The sequence below is a fragment of the Aotus nancymaae genome, unplaced genomic scaffold, assembly GCF_030222135.1.
Source record: "Aotus nancymaae isolate 86718 unplaced genomic scaffold, 86718_ANA_hifiasm-v0.15.2.pri h1tg000007l, whole genome shotgun sequence".
Classification (NCBI taxonomy): Eukaryota; Metazoa; Chordata; class Mammalia; order Primates; family Aotidae; genus Aotus; species Aotus nancymaae.
In genome coordinates this window covers 3,036,530-3,051,881 of record NW_026988418.1, presented here as the reverse complement: position 1 = coordinate 3,051,881, position 15,352 = coordinate 3,036,530, and the positions used below count along the sequence as shown (strand labels likewise).

At 49.1% G+C, this 15,352-nt stretch overlaps 1 long non-coding RNA gene, 1 other non-coding gene and 1 pseudogene across 2 annotated transcripts; all 3 read right to left on the bottom strand.

Annotated features, from left to right (window-relative positions):
- Nucleotides 1–326: 326 nt before the first annotated feature.
- LOC135273386 (uncharacterized) lies at nt 327–8,269 on the bottom strand. The gene is made up of 5 exons (XR_010341170.1): nt 8,228–8,269; nt 6,692–6,766; nt 2,548–2,647; nt 1,523–1,618; nt 327–1,275 (listed from the first exon to the last, which is right to left on the bottom strand). It is a non-coding gene; the product is annotated as an uncharacterized LOC135273386 (long non-coding RNA).
- A 1,294-nt stretch (nt 8,270–9,563) lies between these two features.
- On the bottom strand, nt 9,564–15,237 carry LOC105707949 (heterogeneous nuclear ribonucleoprotein R-like; annotated as a pseudogene).
- LOC135273458 (U6 spliceosomal RNA) lies at nt 12,779–12,885 on the bottom strand. Its single transcript, XR_010341260.1, has one exon. It is a non-coding gene; the product is annotated as a U6 spliceosomal RNA (small nuclear RNA).
- Nucleotides 15,238–15,352: the final 115 nt, after the last annotated feature.

The following is a 15,352-nucleotide window of genomic DNA, read 5'->3' as shown; positions in this document are numbered from 1 at the left end:
TAGTGAGCAGGCCTGGAACCAGATTCGTCCATTAGTGCTGGGATCTTTCTGTAGAATCTGTCCCACCACGTGAAGACCACTGTGAGAATGGACAGCAGCCTGAGACCATCAGAAGGCAAGCATCCCCAGCAGGGCTCCTGAAATGAACTCAGTGTTCCCATCTGGAATTACCAAGGGTAGGGGTGGAGTGGGAGAAAGAGAAGATGAGAAAGGTTGTGAGATGGAGGAAGAAGGGGGAAACTCAGACTCCGGCCCTCACATCATTCTTCTTCCTGCACCCCAAGGTCTTCCTGCACCTCGAAGTCTCTGCAGGGCAGGAATCCTGGAGTGGTTTTGCTGGTTCTTATTCGGAGCATCTCATGAGGTTGTAGTCAAGCTGCCAGCTGGAGCTGCAGTCAATGAAAGGCTTGCCTAGGGCTGGAGGAACTTCCTCCAAGGCGGCTCACTCACTTGGCTGTTGGCAGGTGGCCAGAGTTCCTCGCCACAGGGTTACCTGAGTGTCCTCATGACATGGCTGTTGGCTTCCCCAAGAGTGAGTAATCCAAGAGAGAGTGAGGCAAAAGTCACACTGTCTTTTATGATTTAGACTTGGAAGTGACGTCATCACTTCTAGCATATTCCATTGGTCACACAGACAAACCCTGATACAAGGTGAGAGGGGACTACCCAAGGGGGTGAATATCAGGAAGTGGAGACAATTAGGGGCCATCTTAGAGGCTGGCTACCACATATTATCATGCCTCCATTACCCTGGTATGCCCAGGGCCCCCAAGGTTATGTGAACCCGTCTTCTGCCCTGTGGCAAGACTAGACTTGAATGTGTCTCCTGGATTCTTCAACTTGAAGTCCCCTCGCTTTCCCACCTGTTCCCACCCAGTCACCCGGGATGGAGGGAAGTATGATTCTTCATCTACTCCCTTCCTCACACCTCTTGTCCAACATTCCTTCAGGGGCCCTGGGGTCACCTACTTGGGGACATCATGGAAACCGTGTTCTGAGATGTCTTAGTCTCATTGTAAAATTTTTATAATGTCCATAAAGCCACTGGTCCCAGAGATGTTTGCACTAGTTTATAACCAATGGACCATGTCCAAGGTGAGGGAGAGGCAGGGGTGGGGGAAGGGTGGCGGCCCAACACCCCGTCCCTCCCAGGCCTTGGATATCAGGCCCAGCCTCTGGTGCCGTAAATGAATCTTCTACTTTCTGACAGGGTCTTGGACTGGATTCGGGTATTAAAACCCCATGATGTGATACAGATGTGACTGTGGCTTGGAGCTGGGAAAAAAAAGAAAAGGAATAACCAGATAAAGAAATCACGGACAGAATTCTTTCTCCTCCCTTGTGCACTCCCTTTTCAACTTGCAGCTTATCCACCACCTAAGGCCTACGTGTTCTGTTTTTTTCTTTTTCTTACTGGTAGCCAGTTTTATTTGCCAATAGGTGATTTAAAGAAACATTATTTTTATAAACAAGTAACTCAAGGAATAAAATTACAAATTCACGACCAAGCGATGTGGCTCACCTATAATCCCTGCACTGTGGGACGCCAAGGCGGACGGATCATCTGAGGTCGGGAGTTCGAAACCAGCCTCACCAACATGGAGAAACCCCATCTCTACTAAAAATACAAAATTAACCAGGCATGGTGGTGCATGCCTGTAATCCCAGCCACTCGGGAAGCTGAGGCAGGAGAATCACTTAAACCCGGGAGGCAGAGGTTGTGGTGAGCCATGATCACACCATTGCACTCCAGCCTGAGCAACAAGAGCAAAACTCCATCTCAAAAAAAAAAAATTACAAATTCACATCATAACAGTGAGTGGGATTGACTCTGTTCTAAATACTTTATATATTCATTTAATCCTCACCACAAGCCTATGAGGTAGATACTATGATTATCCTCATTTTACAGATGAGGAAACTGAGGCTCAGAGAGGTAAGGTAACTCACTCAAGGTCCACAGCTAATAAGTGGCAGGGCTTGATTTAGACTCAAGTTGTCTGGCTCAAGGATGTGTCTCTTAAGTGCTACACTATACTGACTCTCTCACGTTATTGTAAAGATAAAACGCACAAAAGAAATGTTGAGCTTACACTAAGTTTGCTTGAGCTATGTCCTTCTGAACCTCAGGGTAGCACAAATCATCTTCTGTCATTTGAGTTCCTCTAGGGGATATGTTTGAGGAATGGTTTTAATGGGGACCTCCCTAAGGAGCAGAACCATCTGCTGCTTACAGAGGCAAAAATACTGGTTCCCCTCATTCCACTGTTTTCAGTTCTGGGCAGGGGAGGCATGGGTGAAATACTCTCTTCCACATCTTGCAGAGAAAGAAACTAAGTCTTAGAGAGGGGAAGTGATGTGTCTGAGGGCACACACAATTAGATGCAGAAAGGAAATTGAATGCCAGGCCGGGGCTCCGAATTCAGTGCCATTCCCTCTGAGACACCACATTTTCCACCTGACTTAATCTGTGTCCTAGTTCATTTGTGTTGCTGTAACAAAATACCATAAACGGGGTGGCTTACAAACAACAGAAACATTTCTCACAGTTCGAGAGGCTGGGAAGTCCAAGATCAAGGCATCTGAAGATTTGGCATCTGGCGAGGGCCCACGTCCTGGTTCACAGATAGCACCTTCTCTCTGTAACCTCAAATGGTGGAAGGGGTGAGCTAGCTCTCTGGGGCTTCTTTTATAAGGACACTAATTATAATGACACTAATCCCATTCATGGGCTTCCACCCTCGTGACCTCATAACCTCCCACCTCCTAATATCGTCACATTGGTGATTAGGTTTGTTTCACCATATTAATTTTGGAGAAGCATATTCAGATCATATTCAGATCACGGCAGTTTGAATCTTCCTTCTTTTTTAAATTTAATTTAATTTTATATTCAGGATTCATGTGCAGAACGTGCAGGGTTTTTTGGGTTTTCTTTTGAGATAGAGTCTCGCTCTGCCACCCAGGCTGGAGTGCAGTGGCACGATCTCAGCTCACTGCAACCTCCGCCTCCCAAGTTCAAGTGATTCTCCTGCCTCAGTCTCCTGAGTAGCTGGGATTACAGGTGTGCACCACCACACGCAATTAACTTTGTATTTTTAGTAGAGACAGGGTTTCACCATGTTGGTCAGGCTGGTCTTGAACTCCAGACCTCAGGTGATCCACCCACCTCAGTCTCCCAAAGTGCTGGGATTACAGGTGTGAGCCACCACACCCGGCCTAGGTTTGTTACATAAGTAAACGAGTGCCATGGTGGTTTGCTGCACCTATCCACCTATGAATCTTCATTCTTTCATTCCTCTGGCAAAGTTTCCCTTAGGAGCCCTATGAAGCTCCAAGTGGTTTAAGCTCACCCCAGTGTAAGAGTAATATAGCCACAGCCTGAGGATATGAACTTGTTACCTGCTTGCTGGGTAACCTTGCAAAATACATACCCTCTGTGGCTGCCAGGGGAGTGCATAACTCAAATCTCCTTCAAGAGAACGTGCTGCAAGGAGCATGATTACCCAACAGGCTACAGCAGCTGCTGCTCTGGGTCTACTGCAGCTTTCATGGGGCAGATAGCTTGTTTTTTCTAGCCTGCCCCCACTGGTGACTGGGCACGATGGGGAAGCTAACATCAGGCTATTTCTGTCCTACATAGAATCCCATCTTTACTCTGGGCCTGATCAAGACTTTCTCAGAGTTCCATTGCAGTCTGAGGCTCTTCCTAATCAAGCCTTCTCCCTTCTCACTCTCCTTCACAGATGTCAGACCTGCATCATGATCAAAAGACTCTTTCTTCGTCCTCTTGCTCCCTCTCTTTTACCCTTATAGGCAATATATCCAGTAAATGTCCTGCATCTCCAATTGGCCTTAGCATATGTCTCCTAGAAGGCCTGAACTGACACACCCTTTCTGAGCCATAGGACGCACGCTCACCCATCTTCTCCCCCACCCCTGGGACAGCTTAGGGCTGTGCCTGATGGTGTTAAAAGTCTCTATCATTACTAAGTGGTGAAACAGAAGTGTGGGTTTCCTGTCAACACCAGGGTACATGGTGAATTCCAGTTTCAGCTATAGCCAGAGGTTAGGGACAGCTACTTCCCAAACCCTGGGTTCCCACCTAACCCAGGCTCTGCCTCAACCCCATGATCACTTCCCAGTCTCCATATCCTTCATCAAAGAGGGAGTTTGGGGACAGAAAGCAGCCTAGGGCCTTAAACTGTGGATGGGAGCCCTGGGTTCTAATCCAGTCCCTGCTGCTGGCTTCCCTTGTCTAAGCTGCAGTTACTCCATCTGTCCAGCAGGACTGTGGCTTGGCTGGCCTGGCTGGAGGAAGGAGAACAATGGCTGCTTCTGGTTTAAGAAATGCTGTGGCAGCTGGTTAGGTCCAAGCTCCTTCCTTGGCCTGTTGAGACCAGACCAAATGGTATAGATGGGAAGCTCTGCCTGGCAGGATCAGGGTGGGGGCCAGGCCTAGAACCATGCCTGACTGTGCTCTGACACCCACCAGTTGTGGGGTGTTGTGCCTGGGCGCCTGAGGTGGCCATCAGCCCCAGGAAGGGCAGCTCCCATTCGGCCACAGCTTTGGGAGGTGCCACAATCAGAGGAGGTAAACAGACAGTGGCAGAATAGCGAGGTCAGGCTGCCCTGGAGGTGTTCACAGGGAGCCACAGGAGTACAGGAGGCAGGACTAGCCTCCAGGGGGAGGCAGGGAAGACTCCTAGAGAGGTATTTTTGGGCAGGGCTTTGTAGGATGAGTGTGAGTTTTCCAGACAGAGAAAGGGAAAGGCTTTCAAGACAGAATACAAGGGCCCAGAGGTATGAACCTGTGTTACATGTTCTAGAAAACATGGAAAGTGGCAGGACTTGGGTAAGTGTCGGGGGGTGGTGAGAGTAAGCTGTTTGCAGAGCAAAAAGGACTCCAAGGCGGATCTGGGTTCTAGTTTACTATTTGCTTTTACTATCACCCTAAGAGGTACATGCTTGTCTTATTCCTATTTTACAGATGAGGAAACTAAGGCCCAGAAAGATGGAAAGGAGCTCTGATGGGAATCGTGCACTGGGGGTGTCAGGACTCAGTCAGGCCTGCGAGCCAGAGGCCAAGGCGTCCTCTTCGTACTGTGCAAGCAATGCCAGGGACCAAGCCCTCCCTAGCTCCCACCCCCACCCCCATGGCCATCTGACTTCAGGGAGCTCAGTCCCTCCGCTCCCACCTCCCCCAGTGTCCCTGTCCTGCTGACATCATGCACACACGGAAGAGAAATATGCGAGATTCCAGAGAGGCCAGAGTGTGGGAACCAGGACAGATGCTGCTGGCCCTACCCCCAGGCTGCCACGCCTCCGGAGCCTCTGGGCGCTGCCAAGGGGGCTCTGGAACGTGCCCAAAGCTTCTGGCTTCCTTCACGGTGGGCCACTCCCCAGGGCCTGGGAAAGCTAGGGAGGCTCTGAACACCCAGTCCGCCGTTCCACCCCTGCGTGGCTCCTGCGGGACTCGTACTGCCTGAACGTAGGGGTGGGAGTGTATGAGCTTCAAGACAGCAGGGCCAGCCCAGCTGCTCTGCTCTCAGGGGCCCAGATAAGTAGAGCATGAACTCTGCAGTCCAGGCACAGGGAAGGGGAACTAAACCAGTACGTCTGTCACCTTACTTAGAGAAGGAGCTTGGAAGTGTGTGCGTGTACATGCACGTATGTGCTGTAGACAGACAGACACAGATGGTCCCAGCCCCCACTTCACTGGTCCCCAGGGTAGCCTGTGTGCGCCTGCTCTGCACATGTGGCTCCCAGCAGCTGCACATTCCGTCAGTGACCAGCTGTGGCAGCAGCTGTGGAGGTGGGAAGCAAGCTCCGATGGGTCCCAGAGGAGCGGAGGAGGAGGGCAAGGGGAGGACAGGAAGGGCCTGGGGTGAACAGGGGGCAGGGGGCGGGGGAGGCAAGGAGGCTCAGACTGTTCTCAGGATGGAACATGGAGCAGGAAAGTGGTGATGGGGCTGCCTGACATCTGGGTGTGGCACAGAGAGCCTGCAGAGGTCCAGGACAGGCCAGCACACCCCAGCTAGGTCTTGGCATGTGAGGTACCAACGAGACAGTAAGGAAAAAGACTGGGCAGTTGGATCTATGGATCTGAACCTGAGAAAAAAGTCCGCATTTGAGATATAAATTTGGGAATCATTGTCTCATAGAAGGAAAAGCCAGGGGGTAGGTGAACCACCTAGGGAGAGAGTGGATGGAGACAGAGGGTGAACTCAAATGTAATATTAGAGCACCCACTCTCAACGCCAGGCACCGTTCTCCCAATCTTACCTCATTTGACCCTCACAACCACGCTGTGGAGGGAGCAGCTTTGGTGTCATCCCATCTTACAGATGAGAAAACCAAGGCATGGAAAGCCCATTCTCGTCCTGGCTCACTTTCTTTCTCACTGTATGGCCCTGGGGATGTTTCTGCCCCTCTCTGGGTCTCAGTGTCCCTAAGCTCAAAGGCAGGACAAGGCCTTGCAGAGGGAAGACTGAGTGGCACCTGGGTGCTCCAGGCCCCTCCCTCCCCCTACTTCCTCCCAGGCCCTGGGCTGGGAAAGTCCTTGTGTATCTCTGCTGTTTTTCCAGGGACCAGGAGCCACCTCCTTCCCAGACAAGGTGGAGGCCTTCAGGAGCCCCTCAGTTCCCCTCCCCATCACTGGACACTCAGCCAATATTTACCAAACACCTACCTGTGCCAGACACCGACAGGCATAGGGGAGATCACAGTGAACAACCCAACTTGGTTCCTACCTTTACATCCAGGCCTAAGACAGACATAAACAATTGCACAATTAATAACCAACAACCACCACTCTGAGCATCTCTGTGCCAATCATCCTCTCCTCTGAGACCCCCCAGATACCTCCACCAGGTAGCAGTTAGAGGCTCAGTGCCTGCCCGGCAGAGGTCTCTGGAATCCTGTTCCAGTGTATAGTCTATAGGTACAAGCCAACCTTTAGGATTCCAGGCCGTATCAGTTTAGTGATCTGAATACTAGACCTGAAAGCAGATGGGGCTGACCTGGTGTGGGCTCAGTGATAGAGAAAGTATCGCTGCAACTGAAACCTGTCGCTGAAAATCTCCTCCAGCTTGCTCAGCTCTGGGACAGAGAGACAGGAGCAGAGGGGGAGAATAGAGGGCCCGTCTCACCCTCCCTCCCTTTGGATTGAGGCTGCCTGCTACTCCTGGGCCTCTCACCCTTCTGCCTACTTCTGCCCCTGTCTCCATCAGTGAGCAAATTCCTCCTGAGGCTCTGCTGGTTCCTGGAGTGGAGTGGGGTGCCCTCTCTCGTTGACCTGCCCCTTTCCTTTCCTTTTCTTTTCTGTTTATTTATTTCCCCTTAGAGATGGGGTAACACTCTGTTGCCCAGGCTGGAGTGCAGTGGTGCAGTCATGGCTCACTGAAGCCTTGACCTCCTGGGCTAAGGTGATCCTCCCACCTCAAACTCCTGACTAGCTACTATTACAGGCATGAGCCACTGTGCCTGGCTGATGTGCCTCTTTTTAAACCTGCTTCCACAACCTCCCCCAAGACACTTCCCGGTCCATGGCATCCTGCCCTTGCCTCTGCCTCCTCTGTTCATTCATGCCAAGGCATCTGTGATCTCCTGACCATAATCATACTTCTTTCCTCTTAGAGCCCCTGAACTGGTGACCAAGCCCTTTTTCTCAGCTCTTGGTTGCCTTGGTCCCTGGTGCTCCATTTTTGCAGGATTCTCCTCCTTCTTCCCAAAGAAGCTTTGGCTATTGTTTCCCAGAGTCCTAACTTAGTTTCTCCTCCCTTCTGGCTCTGCACTAGCTCTTTGGGACAGCTATGTCATATACCCCATGTCTTTACCCACCAAATCTCCACTCCAGCCCAGACCTTTCTCTGGGTTCTCCTCCTGGGTGTGCCCTAGGTCTCACAAACAGCGTGGCCACAGTGAGCTCCTTCCCTCCTCCAGGGTTTCCCACTGATGCTTGTCACCTTTATCCATTCAGTCACCCAGACGGGAATCTAATATCACTCAAATCCAGTCCTTATTGCTTGGCCTATTTTAAGAGTCTCCTGATTGATCCACCCAACTCTAATGCAGGATGCAGAGGATACCAGCATGAATTCCGGCTCCAGACTACCTGGTTAGAATCCTATTTCTACCACTTAGTAGCTGTGTGATCTTAGGTAAGTCACCTAACCTTCCTGTATTTCAGGATAATTTATGAAGAAAAGAGGTTTAATTGACTCACGGTTCTGCAGGCTCTCCAGGAAGCACAGTAGCATCTGCTTCTGGGGAGGCCTCAGGAAGGCAAAGGGGGAACAGGCATGTCACATGGCAAAAACAGGAACAAGAGAGGGAGGGGGGAGGTGCCACACTTTTAAACCACCAGATCCATGAAAACTCACTCTCATGAGAACAGTACCATGGCGATGACACTAAACCATTCATGAAAAATCCACCTCCCTCACCTCCTACCAGGCTCCACCTCCAACACTGGGGATTACAATTCAACATGAGATTTGGATGGGGACAAGATCCAAACCGTATCACCATTCACCGATATTCCATGCTTGTTCCTACCTCGGGGCTTTCCACTTGCTGTTCCTTCTACCTGGAATCCTCTTCCCCCGTATCTTCTCAGATTCCCTTTCTCCATCCGGGTCTTTGCACAAATGATTCATCCTCAGAGAGGATCTCCTGACCCCTAAATAAAATAGCCACCAATCCCCCAGTCACCCTATGTCTCCACCTCACTTTATCTTATTTCACAGCATCTATTAATATCACTAACATTACATTATACGTGTTGCGATATGTCTGTTGCCCTAAGCTCTGGCCCCTGCAATGTGGGAATGGCCCAGTACAAATGGCAAGAAGGCTCTCATAGCTGAGTGGGCAAGGCAGAAAGTGGTTGGGGATGAAGCTGGAGAGATGAGCACGGGCCTGAGCTTAGGGCAGTGGTAACTCCAGTGTGCCCCGGACTGTCCTGGCGTGACTATGAATATTGCCTCCTTTCACTGTCAAAGGTGCCCAGGTGATTACAGTCATTGTGCACATAGAGCATGATAAGCAGTTGGCATTTTATTTCAAATGGGCTGTGAAGTGTGTGGACGGTTTCGAGCAGGAAGTGACACGATCTGACTGGCATTTGAAAGGATCATGACCAAGTCCTTGAAATACTCTTTTGGCTCCTGCCCACCCCCCCCAACACACACACCCCGCTCTCCTCCACCGCCCTTTCAGTCTTCTCTGGCAGCTATTTCTCTTCTACAACCTTTAAATCTTGGAGTTTCTCCAGACTAGCGGTTCTCAACTGGGGGCGATTTCTCCCGCAAAGGACATTTGGTATTTTATCTGGAGATATTTCTGGTGGTCACAACTGGACTGCGTACAACTGGCATCTAGTGGGTAGAGGCCAGGGAGGTTGCTTACTATTCTACAATCCACAGAACAGCCCTATGCAATAAAGAATTATCTGGCCCAAAATGCCAATACTGCCGAGGGTAAGAAACCCTGCACCAGATCAGCACCATCCAACAGGACTATCACGGGAGCTGAATATGCAGTTTAACATTTGCTAGTAGTACATTTTTAAATAGATTTTTTAGTTTTATTGAAATCTTACACAAACAGGAAATTGGAAATACAATCGCATCAAAGAACAAATTGTCACGGCTTTTGACATTTAAGCCAAACAACTTTTGTAGAGCAGATTTCAAAAAGGTGTGAAGTTAAAACAATTTAAAAACACAGTTAACCTGCTTCTAGGAATGCAAAACATACAATGGTAGGCTATTTTCAATACAAAAAAACTTAAATTTGTTTGCTTTAATTTCTTAAAACTACTGCCGGGCACAGTGGCTCACATCTGTAATTCCAGCACTTTGGGAGGCCAAGGTGGGCGGATCACCTAAGGTCGGGAGTTTGAGACCAGCCTGACCAACATGGAGAAACCCCGTCTCTACTAAAACTTCCAAAAATAGCTGGGCCTGGCGGCACATGCCTTCTCAGCTACTCAGGAGGCTGAGGCAGGAGAATCACTTAAACCCAGGAGGTGGAGGTTTTGGTGAGCAGAGATCGCACCATTGCACTCCAGCCTGGGCAACAAGAGCAAAACTCTATCTCAGAAAAAAAACTTAAGACAAAACACTAGCTTGTGTTTTTATTTACAGCATACTCCATACTCCTATGTAATCTATCCCAAATCCAAAAAAATGAAACTGTCCAAAACCAGAGGTCCTGCAAAATCACGATTTAACAGTGTGCCCAGCTTGTTTTGAAGCTAAAATGAAGCCCCAAACAATAAAAGCATGCAATCTCCAGAATAAGGGAACTCTGCAAGCCCAATAATGTCCAAGAGCACTTACGAAAAGAGAAAAAATAAAGACTTGAGTATATACACAGCAGTGATTTCTTCAGCCGAGTACAAATGGCACCAAATTGCTACTTAAAGATGAAACAGTAAAGCCAATTTTTTTAAAGAACGTAGATCTAGAGCCAGTTGTACCTTGCCAGTATCATTTTCAAGCCCTTACTTGTCTATTTCCACTGTTGCCCATAAGTATCTTGATAAAATTCCTGGTTGTCTTTACTGTAACCATAGTTACCAGAATAGTCACCACCTCGCTGAACTGGCTGCTGAGTGATGGGTTGGGAACCCCAGTTCTGTTGTTGGTCTGACGACGCTTGGAATCAGTTTGCTTGTACCCATCTGCCTTTCTCTTGCCTCCTACACTGTCCCCACCATTGCCCCAAGGTCCACAGGAACCACACCTCTTGCTGTTGTGCAGGGTCCCCTCTGCCACCCCTCGAACCTCTTGGTGGTCCCAAAGGTGTCCCCTTGTGAATAGCCAACTCTACCTCTTGGAGGTGGTGCTCCCCTCCCCCTTAGTGGTGGTGGAGCACCTCGCCCTCCCCTTCCTCCTCCTCTTCCTCTTCCTGCATAGCCATCACCATAGCCGTAGTAGGGATCTTCATAGCCTCCACGATAGTCGTGATCATCATAACCACAGTAATCATCATAGTAATCTTCATGGCCATAGTAATCTGGAGGGTAGCCATATCCACCTCTCCCCTCACCACGACCCCAACCTCTAATTGAAAGTGGCATGTGAGGAGGAGGGTGACAGTAATAATCTTCATACGCAGTGCTTCTGGAGACTTGTCTAGCAGCTTAGCACTCTTTCCTTTTCCTGTCTGGTGGCTTGGCTAAGACTATTTCAATTTATTCCCCTTCTATTTCTTTGCCATTCATTTCATCCACAGCCTTGACAGCTGCTCCTCTGTCTTCACAATGAACAAATGCATAATCTTTCAACTTCTTCACTCTTTCGGGTTTTCCAAAAAATGACTTTTCCAATATTTCTTCTGTCACTGTAGTAGCCACGTTTCTCACACACAAAACTTTCACCTTAGCCATGACTTCCAGATCTGGTTCTTCCACAGGGTCGGCCCATTCAATTGTAACTACATTTTCCCATTCTTTTACTTTTCCACTCATCAGCCGGCATCTGGCTTGTGCTGCTGACTTGTGATCCTCATATTCAAGGAAGCAGAACCCCCGATTCTTCTTTTTGTCATCGGGTTGATGATAGAGAATAATGTCCACCAAACCCTCTGTGACTTTACTGAATTCTTCCAGAATGTTTTCTTTAGTCTTATTCTTCAGAATGGATCCAACAAAAAGTCTGTTGTTTGCCACAGAAATGCACACTCCAAGGTGTTTACCAGGGTGAATTTCATAGTTGTCACAGTTTCACAGCTTCCTGTGCAGCTTCCTTTCCACAGAAGGTGATAAAAGCATATCCTCTATTCTGACTAGACAGTGGATCCATCATAAGATGTAGATCCCACCGGCGCATTGACTCACGCCTGTAATCTCAGCACTTTGGGAGGCGGAGGCAGGTGGATCACGAGGTCAGGAGATCGAGACCATCCTGGCCAACATGGTGAAACCCTGCCTCTACTAAAAATACAAAAATTAGCTGGGCGCAGTGGTGGGTGCCTGTAGTCCCAGCTACTCAGGAGGCTGAGCCAGAAGAATTGCTTGAACCTGGGAGGCGATGGTTGCAGTGAGCCAAGATAGTGCCACTGCACTCCAGCCTGGCAACAGAGCGAGAGTCCATCTCAAAAAAAAAAAAAAGAAAGACGTAGATTCCAAATGGGTCCAGCCTTCTCAAAAAGGGGCACCAACTCATCCTCATATAAATTTCTTGGATTTTCCCTACGAACACCTCTGTTCCAATTCCAGGTTGCACGCCAGAGTACACACTGTCTGGTGGAGGACCACTATACTTCCTCTGTCCTGTGGTTACAGCTGGAGTATAACCAGTTCTCGAAAGCAAGGCCTTAATCTTCACTTCCTCAGGTCCCTTTGAGGACCTTGCTCCTCTGTTTCTCTCTCTGCCTGTAGGTCTTCATAACTCCACATAAAAATGCACTTGGGGCTGGGAGCAGTGGCTCACGCCTGTAATCCCAGTACTTTGGGAGGCCAAAGCGAGCAGATCACGAGGTCAAGAGATTGAGACCATCCTAGCCAAGATGGTGAAATCCCGTCTCTACTAAAAATACAAAAATTAGCAGGGCATAGTGGCGTGCGCCTGTAGTCCCAGATACTCAGGAGGCTGAGGTAGGAGAATCACTTGAACCCCAGTAGCAGAGGTTGCGGTGAGCCGAAATCGCGACACTGCACTCTAACCTGGGCCACAGAGTGAGACTCCATCTCAAAAAATAAATGCACTTGGTTCTAGAAAGACAAGTAATTCAATAAAAAGAATCACCAAAAATCTTTGAAGGGTCAAAAAGTATGGAACGCTTCACGAATCTGCATGTCATCCTCACGCAGGGGCCATGTTAATCTTCTCTGTATCGTTCCAGTTTTAGTATACATGCTGCCGAAGCGAACACTAGTAGTCACATTTTTAAAAAACCTAAAAATAAAACAAGGGAAGTTAATTTTACTAATTTATTTAATCCAATACTTATAAAATATTATCATTGCAACAGGTAATCATAACAAAAAATATCAACGAGATAGTTGACATTTAAAAAAATTCTGGTGTGCATTTCATACTCACCGCACATAGCAATTCAGATCAGCCACATTTCAAGTACTTAATAGCCCATAGGGGGCCAATGGCTATTATACTCATGGCATAGCTCTGGGCTCAGTACTAGATAATATATCACAATGTTTAAGAGTCGTATAATTGGCTGGGTGTAGTGGCTCACTCCTGTAGTCTTAACACTTTGGGAGGCCAAGGTGGGAGGATTACTTGGACCCACGAGTTGGAAACCAGCCTGGGCAACATAGTGAGATCTCATCTCTACAAAAAAAAAATAATTTTTTTTTTAATTAGCTGAGCATGGTGGGGTGCACTTGTAGTCCTAGCTATTCAGGAGGCTGAGGTGGGAGAATCACTTGAGCCAAGGAGTTCAAGGTTACAGTGAGTTATGATAGCGCCACTACACTCTAGCCTGGTAACAGAGCAAAACTTTATTTTAAAAAGAAGGAGGAGTGCGGTATCAGGTAATAAAGCCTAAAGTTTTGGCTCTGGAACCAAACTGCTTTGTTGAATCCCAGCCCTTCCATTTATTGCCTGTTGACCTTCGGCAGAGTTACTCTACCTCTCAGCCTTCGCTTCTTCACTTGTAAAGTGGGGATTATAATATCACTACTTCATAGGGTTGTCAAGGATTAAATGAGTTAATACTTACCAAACGCTTAGAATAGTTCCAGTTTTATAGTAAGTGCTCACCAAATGTTAAATATTTAGCTAGGCCCTGCTCTATCTCCATCCACATTTTCTGAGTGATCCCATTTGCTCCCATAGCTTTAAATGCCATCAATTACCTAATGACTTCCACATTTACTATCCAGCTGAGACCTCTTCTCTGAACTCCAGACTCTCTATTTAACTGTGTGCTATATTTTGATGATCCAAGACAGCTCACATGAAACATCCACCATGGAGGTCCACCTTGACCTTCCCCTGCAAATCTGCTCCTCTTCCAATCTTTGCTATCTCAGCCAATTACATAGGGCAGATATCTGGGAGGCTTCCTTGACTTCCGTCTTTCCAGGGAATGCATAGTGCATGGATTGTGTGACTTCTCTGTTGGTTGAGGTTTCCACTGACTGGCATGTGCCCACAGAAGTGATGTGAGTGCTGAGGGCTTTTGGAATGAGAGTCCATAGTGGTGGCTGGGGCAACCACCAGGGCTTCCTGGTACTGATTGTTCACGACAGTTGTGCCTGCCAGTAATGTATTTGTAAGTCTGTCCGTGTGTATATGTTGCACACCTGGCCAAATGGTTGTGTCTGTGGTTGTGTGTGGATGGAGGCACACGAACATTCTTTCCCACCAAGTAATCCAGTGTCCCCCAGCAAGCAGGACTTGCTAGGGGAATGGAAGCACAGTTATTTTCAGATGACCAACCCCATTCTCCCACTTTAAAGAGTGGCTTCCCTCGGGGCCCAACCTGGTGTCGGGTAAAAAGGAAAAGACTTCTCTCATGTCTAACCCAGCACACCAAGACCTCCTTTATCTCCTCTTCCCTGCCCAATAAGTCCACCTCCAGGATGCTGCTTTTCATGCAGCTTCCTTTCAAGCCTTGAGAGCTTCTCTGAGGTACTGGGCCCATGAGAATGACAGGTGAATCTGAGAACTTCTCCTGAGTGCCCCCAGCTAAGGACAGGGCAGTTAGAGCCCTCCCTGAGTGAACAGTCTGGTGTATTGTCAGAAGCAGGGGCCCCAGGAAGAGAGGCTAGAGGGTGTCTTCCCGTCTCCTCCCTCTCTGAGGCCCTGCCATAGCGTCTAGAAGGAGCCCTTTCCTGTCCTCCTGGCCGCCCAGGACAACTCTAGTGCACTGGGAACTGATTCCCAGGGTCAACCCACTACTGCCACCTCGGCCAGAACCCAGCTTCCTCAGATGCTGTGGCCACAACTTCAGCCGTCCCTTTTGGGGGTGACCCCCACCTCTCACAAGAGTGAGTGTCTTCCCCTTGCCCCCACCACACTATTCCACTTGCTTTGGGCCCCTATGGAGGAGCTGCTAGGGAATTTTTGTCGATCATCAGGCAACAGCCACCTTGACTAACCTCGACAAACCTGATGTGTTTGCTGCCTCCAGAATCCCAGGAGGCAGGATCGCGCGGGCTTGACCCTTGTGGAATCCCGGGCATCGGAGGGGCGCCTCTACAGGCCGGCAGCGCCCAGGAGACCCAGGGACAGACCGGGACTCCTGGCTTCCCCGCGGGGCCTCCCAGGGCACCTGCCCAAGGCCACCCAGCGCGCGGCAGCCGAGACAGCGGAGCAGAGCCGGACCTCCCAGCCGTCGGTGAAGGCGGCGACCGCCCAGGGCCTTCCCACGG